This window comes from Aphis gossypii, chromosome 1 (genome assembly GCF_020184175.1).
Source record: "Aphis gossypii isolate Hap1 chromosome 1, ASM2018417v2, whole genome shotgun sequence".
Lineage (NCBI taxonomy): Eukaryota > Metazoa > Arthropoda > Insecta > Hemiptera > Aphididae > Aphis > Aphis gossypii.
The window spans coordinates 71254913-71277370 of record NC_065530.1 but is presented as its reverse complement, the minus strand read 5'-3'; the positions used below and the strand labels follow the sequence as shown (position 1 = coordinate 71277370).

Genomic DNA, 22458 nt, shown 5'->3' with positions numbered 1-22458 from the left:
GTATTTGTATATTATGTCACGCACCACTGTATAATATGATAATATGAATTACATTGCAATGTGGGTGCACCTGGACGAATAGTGTACGAGGAAAAATATCAAAACGAGCTCTCCAGCCGTACCTATTCACCCAAATTCGCAACACTTAAATACGTGTCGGTGTGAGTATTTGTGTGTTTTATATTATTATTATTATTATTATTGCTATTATTATGTTTGAATAAGAGCCACCTCTACACGACAATAATAATATAATAAATGTAGTGTTGTTGTACAGCATAATATTATCGTTTAAACCGTTACGACTAGCGTAGAGCTTTTGGTCTGCGAACTATGACAGTCTCGTCCGCGTTAAATATAATATATATATATATATATTGTATTATTAACACGCAATATATGACGTAACGGCAACGGCAATGGTTTTTATTATATTCAGCAGCAGGTGCTTTTTCGGATACGGGCTACCGGCTGCGGTAAACTCGGTGATAATTTAAAATGTATTTTATACCACTAAGACTCTCTCTCTCTCTCATTTTCTCTAACACTATACACTCCCAGACGAGGCCCCTTTGTCACGTTAATGTAATCCTGGAATAATATAATAAGATGATCACTCGTCTTTCGGTGCCTTACACGTATTCCAGCTCCATTTTCATGTGTGACCAAGTTGCATATTTCCTACTTTCGGTGCTCCAAGTCCTCCTCACTGCACCCGTGAAAACGTAAACTACATAAAGCACAATCGGATCCTGTATACACTCCTGAGCATGTGCCCGGATTGACTGTTTTTTTTTTATATTATCAGTGGATGATAGATTTTTTTTATATTTAATAGGAGGGTAGAACATTTTTAATTTTTAACAAAATAAATTGCGTTTAAAAATCGAACATTTTTTTCGTATACTTCTCATAAAAAATCAAACGTTCAGATTGACAAAAGTTTCATTATCACGCTGAATTTAATCGCAAACGTTGATTTTAATTTCGATGTCATCTCGTGATGGTGTCGTATTGTTAAAATATTGTAGTAATTCAACAAATTAAAAAAATATGGTCAACGTGGTTCCTAGGGTTTTAGATTAGTCCGATTCCGCATTGTTTAAATTTAATCATAATATGCGTGTTGCATATTATAAGGCTTTACCTACTTCTATAAAGCAAACGATATTTTTTAAATTCAATTTCATTATAACATAATATTTTTTGGACATCTATAAAAAAAATGTTTTATGTCTTATTATTATTTAGTATATAATAATAAAAATATACTTTACACAAAGATAATAAACATACATTAATGTTGAACGTTGACATATTTTATTTTTTCAATAAATATAATTGCTCCGAAAATCCGTATGTATCAAATCTCTAATTTTACATAGTACCTACTACGTTTTAATGATCAAGTGTATGTAAGTATGTACAATTATATCCGTTTTTTTTTTGCATTGTGCTTCTAAAAAGAAATAAATTATATTTGCATATATATTTTTACTGGATAACATATATTTAAATATAAATATTTGTTTTAGACTTGATAGTAATACCTATGCACCTAATATTCAAAAGAGTATCCAAGTTCTATTTTATATATATATAAATATATATATAAACAGTTATCCGTCTACTAAAACCCTTCCTTTGAAAAAAAAAAAAAGTTATCTCATAAGAAAATTAAATATTAAACAATGCATTTAAACAAATTGGAAATTTAAATATTTCTATTATATAGAATTGAATGTATTTATTTAAAAAATATAAAAGCAATGAATAAAATAAAAGTGTTTGATGTTAAAACCAATTCTTGGATATCTTAAAATATTATGCAAAATAATGTAAAAATGAAATAAAATTGAATAAAAAATACGATCAAAGAAATTAATCTATCTCAGTTTTATCAGTTCTTTATTGGGAAAGATGTTATTTTGTTAGCAAGTTTTCCTTAGTGAACATTTAATAATATTAAAGGAATTTAAAATATTTCTAAATAAAAACTCGATTATTTATAATTTATAAAATTAGATAATAATTGCTATTCAAATTACAATAATAATCGTTATTAAAAATCTATCAAACAATTATAAATTTATTTTACCATAAAGTATACGTTTAAATGTATCCGATAAAAAATAGTGTACTTAATATCTTGATCGTCGAAAAAAAAGGTTCAGTATTAATTATGTTAATAAATAAATGTTATTTAATTATTAAATAAAATATTGACACTTGTTTTATCGGATAATTACAGAAATTGGTAAATTATGTACTAAAAAATGTTAATATTCAACGTATACAATTGATAAATGGTATTTTTGTGTTGAGTCTGAATTTCACCAAGTACGACTTTTCCATTTCCAAGTATTCATATTGTTGTTATAATTATTTCATACTTACATTACATTTACACTTACTATTTAGTATTTTATTTATAAAATATCTAGCATAGTATTAATTAACCATTTATTTATGATATTTTAAACCATTATTTTCAAAATTGAGCAAGTTACTATTTTATAAAAGTTCAAATTTAAAATTATAATTTTGCAATTTAAAATCGAAGGGATTGGCAATTTTTAAAATGTATGCATACACATTCTAATGTTAGTTTTACCTACACTGGTTTCCGATCAAAATGTATTCATCGAATAATTTATAAAATGGTGTTATAAAAACACAATGAGTTACCTATCACATGCGTAATGTATACTATCTTATGTTCTTTACGAAACGTATGCATAATTTAACCAACCCCATTCGTATATAACTTACAAGATCGAAATAATAAAAACGGTTGTAAGGCAAACTGTATAAAAAAATAATTCGATATGGGATTTTAATACATAACTATGCAATTATATAACATAAACTCACAGGAAGGTGCGATATACGTAAGAGAAACAATATCCAATAAAATATTAAGATATCTTTTATATTTTATAAACGCACCTTATGCTTATAAACCAAGACACGTCAAACAGAAATAGTGTAAAAAGTATGTATATTATACAAAATTCAATTTTCTAAATCTGATACATAAAAAATGATAAATTTGTAAAAATAATTAAACATATTATAATTGTATATTTATATACAACGTATTAAGGTTATAAAGTAATGGGAATTAGATATTCTATTAAATAAATAATTTTCAGGTTTTTTTGTGTGATAACTGATTATTATACTAGTAATATTATTACAGGTGTATAACATAGAAAGGTATATTATATAAATCGTCCATATGTAACGCGCATATAAATGACAAAAATTATAAAAGTTGTATTTACGTTAAGTTATATTATACATCAATTGCTTGTTTACATAAAATAATATAATATTATTTATAATAGCTTTACAATTTTAAGGAACTTGCTAAGGATTTGATGCTATTTTATTTTATTTTTTTAATGTTCGAACTTCGTAAAAACAGAGCAGACAAGACTATAATATGTAACTATGTGTGTGTATAATATATAATGTGCAAGTGTCAAAACTGATTACAAAATTTTTTAGGAGAGACCCTAAATTATATTTCACGTTGACCAGAAATGAGAGAAGAGTCATATTGTCCTGCAATTTCATCACGTTTTGTATTAAAAACTATGCGAGATATTTTCGGGTAGCTCAGTTAGAGTACAGTACCGATTAAGGAAACAGGTAGAAAGGGATGGAAGAAACAGGCCGGACGTACGCAAGGCCACTGTCAAGTTAATCTATTGTACGAGTTAAAATGATGACGGTTAGTATCATATCAGAAATAATTCATTTTACTACCCTTTTTCAGTGACTAGTCATTAAGTTGAACACAATTTTTTTAAATTGTTGTAATAACATTTTTAACTCCATTGATTTTTAGAATATAATACTATTATAATAATATATACATATGATTATTCATATTAGGATTTTACAACTATAATGTTCACTAAACTGTAAACTCAATCACCTCTTAATTTTAAAACCATGATTTACACGTTTCATAACTTGGTGAAATGTTTAACGTAGGTATATAATTATGATCAATATAAGAGTCAGTATCAGTATTACTAGGTAATATTATAATTAGTATGTATTAGTTATTTTGCATCAAAGCTAAAGTTTAGACGTATTCATTTTTCTTGCTCCTCAAATCCCTCAAAATTAGTTGTTTCTATTATTTGTCGAAATTTCCTTGTAGTTGAAAACACTTAACTTGTGACGGTAAACTGAGAAACATTAAACAATATGTGTATACATGAAACGTTTAAAATAAACATATTGTTCATGAGTAGATATAACATTATAAGTTAGGTCGTAATATTACGTATAATTTAAGTCATACACACATGTTATCGGTAACATTATACTTAATAATGTATTACATGAATGTACACAATTATTCAAATATTGTAAAGAACAATATTTAAATGTAGAAAATTTAATCAATTTAAATGTAAATCTATCATTTCGTATTAAATTGGAAAATATAATATATTTATGTATAGTATATACTATATTGGATTAAATTATAATTGATATAAAATAATAAATTGGTATATTTAGAAAATTCATTACCTAAAGTATATTATTGTAAAATTCCTTTAAATTACCTCGGTCGTAGAATAATATTATCTATACTTGAATCAATGTCTACAAAATTAAAAAAAAGGGTTAAATAATCTGAAAAAAAAAACAAAAATGACAAAAACTATGTACTTAGTTTAGAGAAAATATATTATTAATACCATTGTATAACATTTGTGTATTCATTAATCAATAATCTACCTACCTATAATATTTATATGATTAAATGCGCGTTCGCTTATTTAAATACTATTCTACTGTTATATCATATTACAATAAATAATTTATAGTTGCTCATCGATTTTGTTTTAGTGTTATGTTTAATATTACAGCATTAACGTTAACGAATTAAAATAATTTCCAAATTTATTCCCACACCATATTTTATCTTGTAATATTAATGTTAATGTTTCTCGTGTAAAATAAAATAATAATTCAAATTCTGTATATACTTACTACAGTATATTTTTCCGTATATTTCTACGTAATTTAATTCTGATATTTTATTCTTTAGAACAATAATATTATTTATGATTAACTTTACTATATCAATCTAAATTAAATTTATTTTTCCAAAACATAAAACCACAAACCCAAGTCAATTATAATTATTTTTTTTTTCACTGCTTGAAAAGTATGAAAATTGGAAACTGTATTACACTTAAAAAAATGTTTTTCGTTATTTTTAATTATTTATTATATTTATTACTAGTCTACTATTAATTATAGAGTCATATATATATAATATTATATCATTTAAAAGTATACGAATAATTTGATTCATTTTTATATTTCTATATTATTTTAAACTTTAAAATATTGTGCTTTTTATTTTGAAATATTTTAATAATTAATAATTAAAATCTAATTTATTATTTTTCACAAATAAGAAATGCGAAACTGTAGTTTTAAATGGCGAAAACAAACTAATGACTAGCGTGGAAGTATTCAGTACTTTAAATACCCAATAAGAATTATCCATTCGATAAGTGATCAAAGATAATATTAATGATATAATATACCAATTATATATTTTATGAAAATAAACCGGTGTATACGGCTTGTAGTATATATGAATAAGAACTTCGAATGTGTCTCACAAGTTGAAAAAGGTTGGGCACGTCTGTCTTAAAGAAATAATTATTCTTAGATAGAAAATTAAATTTTAACTGATTATTTCTAAAATATTTATAATTTTCTCATTGGTAATTTTATTGAGATATTTAAAATTTTTATCTAATGATTTTTTAAATTTTTGTTGTAATATGTGGACTATATGTAATACATTACAACTGTATTAATAAAAATAATGCATTATTAAAAACAAATAAAATATATTTAATTTAACTTAAATCTAAATTTCTTATCTATTTATCATAGTTAATAGAATAAAATAGCATAACGATTATTATATGAAATGAAAACATTTTTCAGTCTTTTTCGTACCATAATATAGCTTTTTATTGACTCATTTAACCTAACAAAGTGTATAAAAGCAGTTAACATATTATAATCTACTCAAATAATCATATTATTAATTCACTGCCCAATAGTAAGTGAAATAGTATGATAGTGACTATCAAATGGGAATTTAATTGACGTTAAATTCGGTTAGTATTCGAGTAAGTATAGTAAAGTTGTATAAAGGCAAATCAAGGCATGGGCTTTATATTCAACGGGGAGTATAACAATTATACTGTTATATTATTAAAGCGAACTTGGAAAATGATACATAGGTATAATGTTGCACATGATAGGTATTAATAATAGGTGAATTACATTGTGTATGTGTATTTCTACACCATGGTAACTATACCAAATTCAAACAAGTGTAGTGTAATATCGTATAGGTATATAATATACAATATAAATTCAATAACGCGTAGATGATACTGGGTGCATTATATTATATTATATATACCGACTAGAATAATATAATAAATCATATTAAAAATAATTTCAAACACTGTATAGCCTGTAGGAGTTAATTTAATTAATTTGAATATTGGGTAAATACGATATGCTAATATGCGTAAATACGATACATTCGAGAATTATCCTATACGATTTCTAATAATCTGGAAGATTATAATTAGCCAAATCAATAATATTAAAATCGTGTCCTCCGAATCGTTCTATTCGTGTATTTTACTCGTTAGCAGGGTGATTAGCTATTTTATAAAACGACGGATTCGCGTAAAAGTGGCGCTGGTTATTGGCAGACTCGTTGATAATTTACAAATAATTCATGTACTTATATGCATTGGGATTGTGTGTGGGTTAGTCCTCCACATTGACAAGGACAAAATTATTGAGTAGGTATACTTATTTTAAATATAGTTGCTTCGTAGAAAAATAAAGTTAGCGCAACCACTGATTATTATTCTACATCAGCGTCGGGCAAAACTATAAAGTTTCCTTACACGTGCCGTTGTATAGCTACGATTTCTTGAAAAAGCCCACACACCACTGTTGATATTTTTAAGAATACTGCATCCTATCTGCAGCTACAAACACTTTTCCGGCACAAACGACAAATTATCATAAACCGTGGTCGCTGATTATAATAATATGAGCGTAAATGAAATACTTACCTAAAAAATCACGCAATAGACGAGGCGGGTTTGTGCAGCGGCCAAGTAATATGTTATAATATAATATATTAATAATATGTTAAATAATATTATGTGTGTGTATGTGTGTGTGTGTGAAAGAGAGAGACGGAGAGTGTGTAATACTCTCTACGTGCACCGCTAAAAACTGTTTTGGTTCGTAAAACGGCGTGTAGAACGACCACAACCACGACGTTGGGATTATGAACATTTATTATTACATACATATTAGTGAGTGGCAGCTGCGACGATGACAGAGCTTTATTGCGGCGATGATTCGATTAGAATAACAGCACACTCGTACATGCAATGTTGTGCAAACATTTTCGACGATATTATTTTTTGTTTGGTAAATACATTTTGGCATTTTTAAACCCGTCCGGACGTACACCGCCATCTTTTAAAAGCGCGTACCCGTATCCCCGGCAGCATAATAATATCATTCTCGAATTCCCCTTCGAATACGTGCAAAGAGAGCACGTGAGAATATTTTACGTAGGTATGATGATAAATTGTAGCGTGATAATAAATTATGTATAATAGTGTATTGTATACACAAAATAAGCGACAACGCATATTGTGACGCTTACATTGTGTAATCCACAATTTTCAAAATTAAAAAAATATAAATAAAGTTTAAAACACTAGATTAAAAACTATCATTTGAAAATCCAAATTTTAAATCATACATAAGCACCACAGGGGCTGAAATATGTCAATAAAACTTGTACAAAGTGTAAATTAGCTTAATTTATTTTAAAAGCCCCCAAAAGTATTTGTGTAAGGAAAATTGAATACATAATATAAAACTTTACTGTATACATTTATTATTATAATTTTTGCACTATCATAGCTGTATTAAAAGCTCTAAAATAAAATATATATTGTAAGAAGCTAGATTGTGTGTTTAAAAATGATGTTTTGTTATAACAGGTGGTATTATTATTAATATTATTAAATATGGTATTACAATAATAATATAAGTTATAGGTTACCTATAATACGTAATAGGTACAAAATACTTAAGTACTCATTTTATATTGATTATGTTATTTCATTTATACTTATTTTTTATTTCAATAATACTTATTGAAGTACCTAAAAATAATACTTTTTTATTGTTATTCAATAACACACAAACATCCTATATTTTTATTACAAAAAAATGTCATTATTTTAATTTATATTATTTTATAATTTTAAATAAGTGATTATAACAATTATTATCATTTATAACTTCACCCATACATAAAAACATGAAAAAAAATTATTAGTGTATAATTTTGACATATTTAAAATTATATAAATACCTTTGTTTTACCTAGTTAATTTATTTTAACTATTGATATGACATTATATGTGTTACCATTTTATTGTTAAAAAGTTTAATAGATAAAAAAAACACAATTTTATACATGTAATTTTTCAATAAATATTTTTTATAAAGAATACATCTATATATTCTATATATATATATATATATATATAAAATAATAACGAATGATTTTTATGAAACTTAATTTTAAGATATAGATCAGTGCATTGCAAACCCATATTAGTGCATTATTATTTATTACAATTATCATTTATACATCATACATAATATTATGTACGATGGTCGAATATGCAATATTATGGCCTGTATTGTTTTGGGTTGAATATTTTTGTTTATAAGTTTCTCCCTATTCACTACCCCAATTTCTGATAATTATAGATTAAATTTTAGGGGCTTAACCACATGCCATATTATATATTTTTTATTTAAATATTGATTTCATAATAAATATTCAGAATTCAAAGCAAAGTATCTTCTACTCCCGAACTGATTAAATATAAAAAATAAGGATTCCAAAATAAGTACAACACAATAAAATATTGCTCTAACTAAAAAATTATATCGTTATTATACTTAATCGAATATATATATATATAATATATATTGTAGATATATTTGAAAACCTACATTTTGAAATATTTATTTTAATAATTTTAATTTGCTCTTCCCGTGCTTATATATATATTAAAAAAAATGTTCTCACGAGTTCATTACAAGAAAATATAAGTGTATTGTACGATTTCACACTGTAATAATGTATTTATTTACTTAAAAACTACCATATTATACTAAAAAATATCTACACATAATATTATTACATTTTATTTTCAAAATTATAGTATTTTTTTCTTAATTAATATTTTGTATACCTATTTAGGATACTCTAATAATTTAAATCATTAGATTAATTAGAAAATGTAATATAATAATTATCTCAAAAAATTTCTTGCTAACATTTTCAAATTAATATTTTGCCTACAAAACTGTTTTTTAGTATTTTAATTATTATAAATATTGATAAATTATACTAAAATTCAACATATTTTATTAGATGAATAAAATTGATGATTTCTTTCTACACATGACGTATGTATCACATACGACAGAGAACACGATAATAAACAGAATAATTGTTAACAAAATCACATAATAACATTTTAGATGATCGTACATTGTATGCTTTTATACCAATCTTATAACATCACAACACAAATAACTTGATTTTGTAAACACATGGGAGTATTCTATAAACCCACAGTACCGCAGTAATAAGATTAATGCTATGAATTGTATAATGAATAGATACCTACATAGGAATCGATTGGGTTTAAAATACGAGAAAACTTGAATGGCAGATAATGAAATTCCTACATAATATTATGAACCCACATCATATTATAATAAACATAAATTACATTCAAATACTAGTGCAGTTTTGACTTTTGATTTTGAAAAGATACGTTAAATAAAATGTGGGCATTGATGTGCTTAATATTTTATATAGATAACTAGCAATTTTTTGTTGGAAAGTAGTTTAGTACCCAAATATTATCTCTCGCACAGTGACCAATATTCTGACCAGTAAACACAGGTTACTATATACGACTAAATTATGAATCATATGAATCTTTACAATTTAATAGTAACTATATATATTATCAATAAAAAAACCATCTAAAAACAAGTATGAATTTGTTATGGTTTATTAATTCAAATTTTTATGAACTAGCCATATTATAACCTACTATTATAACGTGCTGTTATTTTTTTTATCTATTAGTATATTCCAGTAAATACTGTAAACATTTTTATTCTTGTTTTTTCAGTCAAAATTGAGCACAATTTCACAAATTCTATAAATCTACATATTAAACCATTTTCCATATTATACAAAAATCTTACTGTAATTGTAACAACTAATAATTATGTAAGTTCAAAAAGGTTTCTGATTATTCGTGGAAATTTAACAATAGAACAGTAATGCGATTAAATGTTATCACAAAATAGGTACTTACATCGTGACGTACTATTATGTTCAATGAATAACTGAAGAAACTTAGGAATGTTGTTCAGTACAATAATTGTACACCACATTAAATCGATGACTTTTTGGTGTCTTAACATAATATAAATAATAAAAATGTTGTTATTTGTTTTTAAGATTGATGAGTGGATTCCTTATAATGCGAAAACAACTACGTAAAAGCATTCGAACGAATAACAAATAACGATTCTTAGTATTATTCTTTCGTTTCAAAAGTCAACATTGAAGTTAAACTGGTCTGATTCATAATAAAATCGTAAAATCGAATAAAAGCGTTATGATAATACGCCATGGGATATGTCGGACTGGAGCACGTAAATCTCGAATCTCATCAGGCGTATAACAACCAACGGCCGGAGATTTCAATAGAAATGAACGCTCTGTGATATTATACGCCAAAATATTGTCACATATAAATGGTTATATGGATGGGAGGTGGCGAAATGGGATTGACTGTTGAATATATATTTCTCGCGTCTGTGCGTGTCTTTTGTGTATGGTATTGTTATTAAAATTTCTACTTCGTCCTCAGCCGCAACGGTTAAAGATATGCAGAGATATGAAAGGGGACCGGGCGATGTGTGTCTGCCGAATGAGCAAAATATCAATACGTCATTATATGTAATCCATAAGATACGTATAATGTTATTTCTGTGTATAAAACGAAGGACTTTGTCGATCCACTCTTTAATTCTACTTAGGATTTCTCGCCGATTAGGTTTATAAAACTAACCCCTCCCTCGTCGTTATAATGCTCATCGCGTTACGTATTTACGTATACATATAACGCGCTATACGATATGGAACGGACGATAACAGTATAATACTCGCCCAAAGAATAGGTCGTTAAAAATATATTTTACATAAAATATGACAAGAAATATATACGTTCACATATAGAATAGCATAAAATGTTTAAATAAATTTGATTTTAATATACATATTATATCATATTTCTCATCGTCGAGTTTAGTCTCTGAAACACATCATAGTACGACCGTATAGATTTCCGGATCGTTTTCGCCGAACAAATACCGTTGATGTTCGAGGAGTAAGTTTTTTATTTTTTTATTTTTTTATCGAAATCTGATCCTTTTGTAATGCTCTATAATACGGTCCGTTAAACCACACCAATAATAATTATTATAATATATATTATATTCTTCTGAAAATATCTACACTATTTTATACTTGTATAATATGTGAGGAATATTATTACGACGTTCAATAAAACAAAAAAACGTTTGTTGTACGTATGTACAGTTTATACTCTACATGATGACTGAGTCTTTCGAATTTCGTGTGACCGAAAATATTATTGTGTTGGTTCTTACGGGGAATCATCAAACTGTTTGGCGCACAACATTTGGTAAGATCTATACGTTTAAATAAAATGAAAATCACACTCCTGGTATAACATAATACTTTATTATATTATAATATATGCACATTATATACATTCGTACTTTGCAAATACTGACTAATGTACCACATTCAAATCGTCAGCGATAATGTATGCTGTGTCAATAACACCGGTGAATGCAGCACTCGTTGTGTGCTTTCTTCAACAGTTTATCACTTTTTATCGCGAGTCGTCGATGTTTTATTATTTCTACCTGTATATTTTAATTTTAAATATTGTATAAAGACGTGTCTGTATCGTGTACCTATACTCTCTTTTGAATATGGTACAGACTACGGATAGATTAGGTGCTGTTGAAAAGGTTGTATTTCTGTTTACAGTTTACTACGCATTTCATATTGCGCTTTACATACGGCGGTAGACATTTTCTTTTAACAAATAACTAAACAAACCATTGTTAAACTCTAGAAACTTACAGACATTTCGAATTTACTTTTTTTTTTTAGGTAATAAAATTTATTTTACTTTTTTAATACTCGTAAGTACAACTTACTATTGGATGTACCAACATGTTTTAATAAAAAAATAAAAACAAGTTTTTATGGAGTTCGGGTTATACAATATGTTGTTTAAAATTCTATAATATACAAATATTTTATACATTTTATTTCATTTGCTTCCATTCCATATTATTATAACTCATATAAATGTCTTGTTTGGAAGTCTGAATGTATTTATATTATAAATATATATTATATTCAAGTAGTGACTCGGTTAAATTTCATACAGATAGTCAGTTACACAGAATAGCTTATTATATGATCAATGATCATAATATTGAAGATACATACATTATTTCCATAAGTGATAATTACAACTTTCAATCTAGTAATAAATATCTTTTTGAATAAATAATAAAATTGTTTATTATAATTTCACTTATAAAGATAAAAAAATTAGTAAACAATTATTTTTATTTTTATAATTAATTTTCTAATCTAGATAAATATGGTGTTAGTTGTTAGTATGTTATGAAGCTCAGTAAAATATTTATTTCTTGTGAATAATAATATTATTTTTGAACAACATTTTTTTATCAGAAGACTTTTTTCAATTAATACATATGTATCTATTTAACTTGTATACATATAACTGTTACTTCTGAAATGTCACTTTAAAATTTTTAGTATTTTTGAATAAATACATAAAAATTAACTACTGAAAGATAAATTAAAATCGATGTAATCTCGATTTCATTCAATTTGAGTTTTGTTGTTTCTTCGCGATTCTAAAATTAACGGCTCAAAATTAAATTCAAATTTACATTAAGTTCATAATTTAATGGCAATGATAGAATTTAAAATTTTTATTTTTGTAATTTTTAGAAATTTAAAGACATTTTAGATGTTGATATATTTGTTAAGTTCTAAAATAGTTCATTTTAGATCTTAAGACCATAATATTTAATAACTATAAGGTTAAAATTACGTCTATATCTGTATTGTTATTAATAATTTCGAATCTTTTTCTTACAGAATATTAAAATGTCTAATTCATATTTAGACCAAAGGCTCATATTTATTTTGATTACTTTGAAATATATTATACTTTAAATCTAATAAAAAAATCGATTTTTTTTTCAATATTATCTTGATAAAATTAAGATTATATTTATATTTCTAGATACAACTTTCTGTATCATATAAGTTTTAGTTGTCAATGAGTAACTTATTACATCTTTATAAATTTCAATTATAAAACTACATTATTTATTGTATACATTCTTTTATTTTTAAAAAAAAATATGAACAAAAAATTATGTTCTTATATACACTTCAGTTAATCATAATCTTTTATCCAAAAAACAATATAATACAATATTAAAAATAAATAATAATGGTATCAATGATATTTCAATATTAATATTAATATTTATTAGTCAATACGTTTAATCTTACTATTTTATTAGCAAATTTAAATTTATATTATTTATATTATCTATTTTACACAATTCTACACTTTGAATAAATGTATTGTCTAAAAATAAATACTACAAAATATAACGTGTAAACAATATTTTAAGTTTTTTTTTTAAGAACAATTTAATTCCATAGATAAATTATAATTTAGTTTCATTATAATTGTTATGAAAGTTTTTCAATATATTCAAATTTACTCTAAGAGCGACCATCACGATTAGTTTGTCACAAAACTGACGTTTTGTATTCACAGCTAGAACCACTGTGGTAGGTATATCCAACTTTGTTTAGATAAGAAGAGAAACAAGTCAAAATATAACAACGGTTCGTTTCACTGTCAGAAATCGGTGTTGGAGTGAAATCCTTTACAAACGCAATCACACTCAACGTTTAAAAAAAAATTTGTTCAATGTTTACAAGTTTACAACCTAAGTTCATCCAATTTTGGGTATAATAACTAGAGCTAACAAGAGTTTATAATGTAATTAACGAAAAAATTTCAAAATAATTTAATTTAGTATAATATAACAATTATTAATATGGAAGATAATGTATAAAATGAATAATAATAATTTTTTGATTTATTTATAATTTAAATATTATAATTATATAATAACATGGTTAATATTACGTGTACCTTGTACCTACATCATGAAATTATTACATGCACATTTTATTTTTATAAATAAACTGCAGAGTTACGACGCAGTTATAAAACTAAGTAGTTTTAAACAAGTTTGATTTTACTAATCCATTTTAAGGCAACACATTGAAGTAATGATGTCAGAGTACCAGTTTGTCAATACAGTTAGGTACATCTATTCTGATGACGATGGAGATTGTTTTAAAAGTTTAAGACTTAAACCCATTTTAATTAAAATAGGTTATAAAATCACAATACATACGTTACTATTGTATTAGGTTTTATTTATTTATACTAATTGTTATAATTTTAATCCATAACGTCATTTGTATACTCGAACTTTAGTTGTTAAATTAATTGAAGAACATGGATAATATACTCCTTAATCAAGATTATAAAATCATAACAAAATATAGTGAAACATTTATAGGTTAGATAAATTTTAAAAAATATGTGTAAGCACTAAGCATACAACTTAAAAATCATAGAAAGATAATAATAAAACATCCTTGTGGTAATTTTTTTTTTTTTGTAAATAAACATTGTAATTTTGAACACAAATCTCTCTAAATCAAGTTAAAATGTGTCATTTTTTTAATCCACTATCTCTGTTTATCAACTATTTTATATGTCTTTTATGCTTAGTGGTTCGATTCACTAACAATGATAAATCCATGATTCACGATCAAGCTGCTTACGGGTAATTGGAAATGTATTTTGTACATACTTACGCATCGGTAATATTGGTATTTTGTCAGATACTTGAAACGAATTTGTAATCCTATACAAGAGAGTGAATTTTGAATTAAATTGTATCAAAGGCTTTCATTAGTCAAATTAATTATTCTAGGCACTATATAGTGTAAAATTTTACTTCAGAGATTGGAAGGCAGGAAGGAATCACATTAAATGATAACTACTAATATGATCAATTAAAATACGCAAAAACTGAATATTCGTCAATATTTTAAATGCTAATGGAGAAAACTATTATATGATTTTCAAAATTTAGTTCTCCGTCAAAAACATTATGCGTTACTTAGATCTTTAACAAAATCTGACTGAAATCGAACAGGATCGACGTTATCTAATAGAATTATTTGAGCTGTAATATGAGTAATTTATAAAAAATAAAATAAAATCAACATAAAAACACAAACACACCCATGCAAATTTGGTGACCAATTCCAAATTCAAAAGATGTACCATAAAGTAAAAAAGATTTACCAAAATGTATTCTCTGACCCAGTAAATCGTTTTTGAAAATATATGTGTTGCGCGCACTCGATGTAGATACCTATATAATATAATAATATTATTTATTATATATAGATACCTACTATAATGTATACGTGAACGTCATCATCGCAGTTACATTTTTTTATGCGCATTTTATACGATATACGTGCATGTTCTAGATAGTGGAAAAATCGCGCGTTACGACGGAAGCAGTAAAGTAGAACGCGGATGCGAAAAACTGGTCGTATTCTGTATATTTATATTATACATTTTACAGTGAAGTCTGTCTGGCGACGCTGTGTTGTTCAGACATCCGTTGACGATCGCGACCAAATTTGGTCAAAGTAACCGTTGATGTCACACAATAATATCATATATGATAAATTGATAACCATCCGTTTTTAACTGTCCATACAAATTATAGTAGGTAGACGATAGCATATAATATGTAAGTTCCTACAGGTAAAATTTACTCCAGTGCGTAAGTTCTTATATGACCAAAAATAAACGAATAGATATACGGAAATGAAATTAAAGGGATAATAAAATAGTGTAACTGTGTAAGACAGAATAATATTAAACATTTTAACGCTGTTTAAAATAGATATTTTATAAGTTATAACTTATTACCTATGATATAGAAATAGTACAAACAATCCTCTTTTTTTTTTTTTTTGTATTCGTTATAAATTGGATTTAAGCCGTTTTTCATGCAACACCAAAACATATAAATTTTAATCACAACAACTACATTTAAGTTGTCAGTCTTCGCTCTCGATTCTTCGTAAAATGGAGAGGAAATTATTTTTATTATCAACATTTTTCAATTATAATTTTGTATGTACATAAATTATAAATTTCGTCGGAAATAATTTAATTTAAACTTTTTTCATCGTGTAAAACCTTATATATTGATGTATTTTTTTAGTATAGGAACTTGCGTATGAGTTATTTTTACCTGTTATATTTAGTGTGATATTCACCCTATGTTTTACGACACGGGTTGTATCAAAAACAAAAAAAATATTTATACAAAGCATAATTTAAATGGATCCCGACAAACGTCGTGTACACGCGGTCGTGGCGACCACAGTTTCGCTGTGGCCCGGTTCGGAATTGATAGTGATAGACACGTGTCACAATAACCGATGATATCCACGCGACCGACGACAGATATTTTCGATAGAGAGTTTTGTCAACCCACAAGTTACCATTGGATGCATTTATTTTACGACTAGTAATATACCCCCTATATAGGCATCTAAATAATATTATTATTATATAATGCGTTATATATGTATACAATATACATATAATATATATCTATATAATAGTGACATTTGTTGGGAATAAAATATACCTACACAGTTAATACGTTGGAAAGGACATTACAATTTTAAAGTGAAAATTTTGAAAGCTATTTTGTGTTTTGCAAAATAGATCGAAGAAATATGATAAATGTATAACAAAGTATACGTTAATTTATTTATTAGAGGGGGAGGGTCCACAAAACTCTTTTTCGGGGCTTTAAACAAAATAAAAACAAATAATATACCTCTAAATTATTGGTTATTGATGAAAATAGTGTTTTAAATGATCATTTATAAAAATAATTTCGACATAATTGAAGAAAAAGCAAAATAAAAAAGTAATCACTAGTATAATATTATTGTTTAAGTACTATACTACTTTATCTTTTGCCAATTTTTGTTACGGGCTCAATTAAAAATTGATTTCCGAATTCAAGATTGATCTTAACTTTTTAAATTTTAATCATAAATAGACAATAACATTTTTGTATATATATTATGCAAGTGCAATAAGAATAAATATAAAAATTAATAATTATTATACATATATTATTATTATATCTATTATACATCCATCAGAGTTTGAAATAAATGAAAATTCGAATATTTGAACGATACTGATATACGTAATATATCATGATACTACACAAAAAATGTTATTTTATTGATACCGTATTAGTAAGTAATCGCGTTAACCCTTCGTGGCCTATAGTTTTACAAGACGTGCATTATGTCTAGAAAAATTAATAATAATAATAATAACTATTATATGGTACCACGGTAGTCACGGCACGGTGGTATATAGATAACGAGAGATACCTACAATCCCGCTAGACGAACAAAAAAGCAGTTCCAGATCGACTTTAGAAAAATGCCTTAACGGTGATGGATGAGACCCCTATAGAGTCGTATCCTGTTCTCGTTTGACTGACTGCAAAAATATTGTAACGTGTCGAGCATCGCCGTCGTATGATTTTCCGAGACGTGCCGACCTACCTTATTAAAACATTGTATAAAAAGTAAATGTTTACATTGATGAAACAACGTAAAATATTGTTTTTAAATATGTATGAATAAATATATATATTATACATTTATATTTTAATAAATGAACAAGTTATAAAAAAAAAAAGTATAAAAATTATATGATTAGAAAATAATTTGAAGTTCTTACCTAAAATATAAATCAAGAAAAGATTATGTAAAAACGATCAGTACATGATATTTGTTTACACAAAACCCGAACCAAGAAATAAGCATTATTGCTCTGCAGTGAGATACATTTTTTAAAGTCAATAAATATGTATATAAACTTACTAGGAAACCAATTTTTAACAATTACAATATTATATTGTTTCTTAATTATATGGTAAATAAAAAAAATAACTAAATTAATTTATAAAATGTTAGATATAAGCATCAAGATAGATTTGGACAAAGGAATACACTGGCTATAAATGCTATCAAAACTTTTTCTACTCCAACAATAGAAAAATTTAATTTTTGCTTAAATAATTAAATAATAATTTTAAGTTCCTATGTTTATGCTTAAGATTTTACAATTTTTTACTAAAATGTCTTTATTTGTTTGTTTTTTTTTTCAGGCTTTTTAAACAGATACTCTAATTTCTAGTTATGTAGAAATATATTGATATAAGTAAAAATACCAGATACGATTAAGAATCCATTATTTATAACTTTATAATCATTTAATGCTTAGAAGATAGAATACATTTTAATAGCTACTAGGGGATACCAATATCTTAAAATATAAAATGACTTTATCATAATATAATTAAGTAATTTAATTATTATTGCTAATACTTATCATAAACGTATGTATTGATACTCATTCAAATATTTATATTAAGTAAAATAAATACAAAATTAAAAATTGAAGTATCCATTAATACAAAAATTTAACCTAACAGATCACAGTGTTAAAATATATTACGGTCTTACAAACTTGATTTAGGTTATTTTTATTTATATTTAAGTATCTAAACATAATTAGCTTAATTATTATTAATTTATTCAATTTATAATAACGATATTAAAATCAATTTTTAATCCGTATAACAAAAAATAAAAAGTAAAGTAATAAATAATTATTAAAATTTAAAATGATTCATTTTTTAATCTTTAGACAAATACTATCATTTTTTACTATTGAGATTATTAAGTTTTAGATAACCATAAGTTAAATTAATGAAATTCTCTATTGTAAACATAATATTTCAATATAAGAAACATACTAAATATTTTAAAAGTTGTATTGGTTATTTTGCATTATTATTTGCTTGTTCATTTTTTAGTAATAATTACATCATTATTAATAAATAGCATTGTATTGTTTTAACACAAGATAAAAGCACTACAATATCTGCTTAACTTATTATACCTACCATAAATTAATTAATACAGACAAGCTTAAAATCTCTTTATAAATACAAAACGTTACACAATATATTATTTTGAAGTTTCAATACGTCTTGTCACAAGTGTCAACGTAAACAATGTATTTTGTACATATTAATAATTTAAATGTACATCTTATATTATTTATTCAATTATATAAATGGTGTAAATTGTACCTATACAAAGTGTACAACAATTTAAGAATAACACAATAAAACTTTTTTTTTCTATATAAATTAGAATTTGTAAAGTTATGATTATTCTACGCGTATTTACTAATTAGTAATATTACTCATATTAAAAACAAATTTTAAAACTGTAACTTCAATATTTTAAAATATATAACTGAAAACTCTTTGTATTTTAATTTCTAACTGATGTTTTATAAAAATGTTATTTACTGGTAAGTATATTATACTTGATTATTTTTTTACGAAAATGTTTGTAATTTTTTATATCATATACGCACTGTAGTAACTGTATATACGTACACTATTCACTTTTCTTTTGTCAGAAATCCAATTTATTATTTTGTGCTACACTCTATTTATTTTAATAGAATCTGATTAAATACAATTTAATAGGTACTTAAAGCTAAGAATAAAGTTTTTGTTCTTTATTTATCGTGTCATTTTTTTTTTTTAAATAATTCAAACAGATGTTTTTTTTTAAATTTAATTTCATACTAAACATAGTTGTTTTTTTTAGAATTAAATGGCTTAATTTATAGCTATTTTTCTGTTATGGAATGGAAACTTAAATATATAAATCATAAATATCATAATTTAATTAAAACTTAGTTGTGTTGTATAAATAAAACCTTATTTTGTTCATAGTGTCACTTATAATATTAATACATAATACATAAAAATAATATTAAAGATGTATCAAAATACATTAATATAAAAAATAAAAATAATTTTTACGAATTAAAATTTTTATTTATCATATAGATAACATAAGACACTGGCAAATGAAATAAAGTTTATATCTTATTTCACAAGCAATAAAAACAACTTTATTACTTTAATTCGAAAAGAATAATTATATTAAAATAGCACAATAAGTGCAAAACAATATTTAATTATAATATAGTTGTTCATAATTATAATTTCACTTAAAACCTGTACCTACATTTAAAAAATACGAAAAATTCACAGTTATGCTTATTTGAATAATTGAAAAATATTAACTCATTTTTGGGAATTACAATTTTGACGTTTACGTATAAAACACAATTTGTGTGGCAACAAAAACCCGTATTCAGGAATTTTAAAATTAATTTTATACATGACGATTTATTTTTAATAATATATTTAAGGACGTCAAAGTCTACGGAATATGAATAGCGAGAATTATATTTTATTTTATTATTTTTATTATTATTATTATTTTTTTTTTTTTTTTGAAAAATGGAGACTACGCTAAGTTGGATTACACTCAGATTTTAAATACTAATTACTAATGTCATAAAATGTTAAAGTTTTTAAATATATTTGTCTATAATAGTTAATTAAAATAAATTAAATTTACCTAAGTAATGATTTTCTTTTTCAAAAAAAAAAAATAAATAAATAAAAATAAAACTTTATCGATTTTATAAGACATTTTTCCTGTTTTGTTATTTCACTTAAATGGGTTTTATTTTAATTTAATTTTTCCATAATGCTTATTGTATGACCACAGCATAAAAACATGACTAAAAATTGACTGTATTTTTGCCCCTTAATAAATAACGGTTTCCAATAGACTTAAAGGAAAATGATTTGCATTGATGAAAGAGTACTGAAACGGAATTCGTCACGTGTTTTTGAGTATAATTTGCCCATACATCTCAGATATGACGTATTATATAATATATAATACATACATTATATATATGAACATTTCGAAAATTAAAAATCAAAATGAAAATATTAAAGCAATTGGACAAAAAAAAAACACAAAATGTTCCTTACCTGGCTTACTGTGGATACGGGAGACTTTGACGTAGTCGTACGATGATCGTCGCGATCGGCAGCAGTGGAATGATACAATATTATAATACCGGTGGAGGTCCGCCCGATCGCCTTTACGCACGCACTTATATACCGAGTCAGTTGGCACCAGGGACGGCCAAAAAGCGTAGCGGTCCTGCGTGCCAGTCCTGTAGCCGGTGCCGCCCACACCGACGCGTCGACAGTCTGTCGTGGATGTTTACGGACCCGAAAAATCCGAAAATATCAAACATTTTTTTATATTTTATTATCCCAATTAAATATCTATAGGTATCTATTTATCTAAATAATCATGTCCTATGATATCGACTTCAGTATATATGTACAGCCACATGTATCAATAATATATTATAAATTATAGTTTATAAAAAATATTATGACATTAAAGTACATATTTATCGAATTCATCAAAAATTAAAATAATTTATAGTATACATAGAACAGCGATATTACGGTAGAAAAAAATTAAGTAGATTGTTGCTTTTTGAGCTGTAGATTAGCTTGGATTCATTATATAATTTGATCCTATAGTAATACCCGTAGACATATATCATAATATAATATTATAACTCTATGGTTAATTGCGTACTATGATACTCGTTTTAAATTCGTTGTGATAATTCATTATTTTAGGTATATATTTTTTTTTATGTATGTGTAAGTATCAAATATTGAAATATTTTTACCTAATTTTAATGATTTTGAGTAATTTTTTTTATTTATATATATATATATATATATATATATATAAATAATAAATACACTCAAAATAGTATCAATATTATTGATTTAAGTGTCATAGTTATAAGATAGTGAAATTTTTGAGAATATTGATGAATAAATATTGACTCAATTTACAATCTGTAATATAAATACTTGGAGTTCGTGGCATTTTTTCTTCTCTTAAATAGCAGACGCTGTTAAAAAAATATATAATTTATTTAAGTTTAATTT

The 22458-nt window shown here is 25.1% G+C and overlaps 1 protein-coding gene across 1 annotated transcript in view; it reads right to left on the bottom strand.

The window, feature by feature from the left end:
• LOC126551429 (short neuropeptide F) overlaps positions 1–21631 on the bottom strand; it is a 63974-nt gene extending 42343 nt beyond the window's left edge. The window contains exon 1 of the mRNA XM_050204678.1: positions 21466–21631. The gene's annotated coding sequence lies outside the window, so the exon portion shown is untranslated. The remainder of the gene's footprint in view (positions 1–21465) is intronic.
• Between the last annotated feature and the right edge of the window lie 827 nt (positions 21632–22458).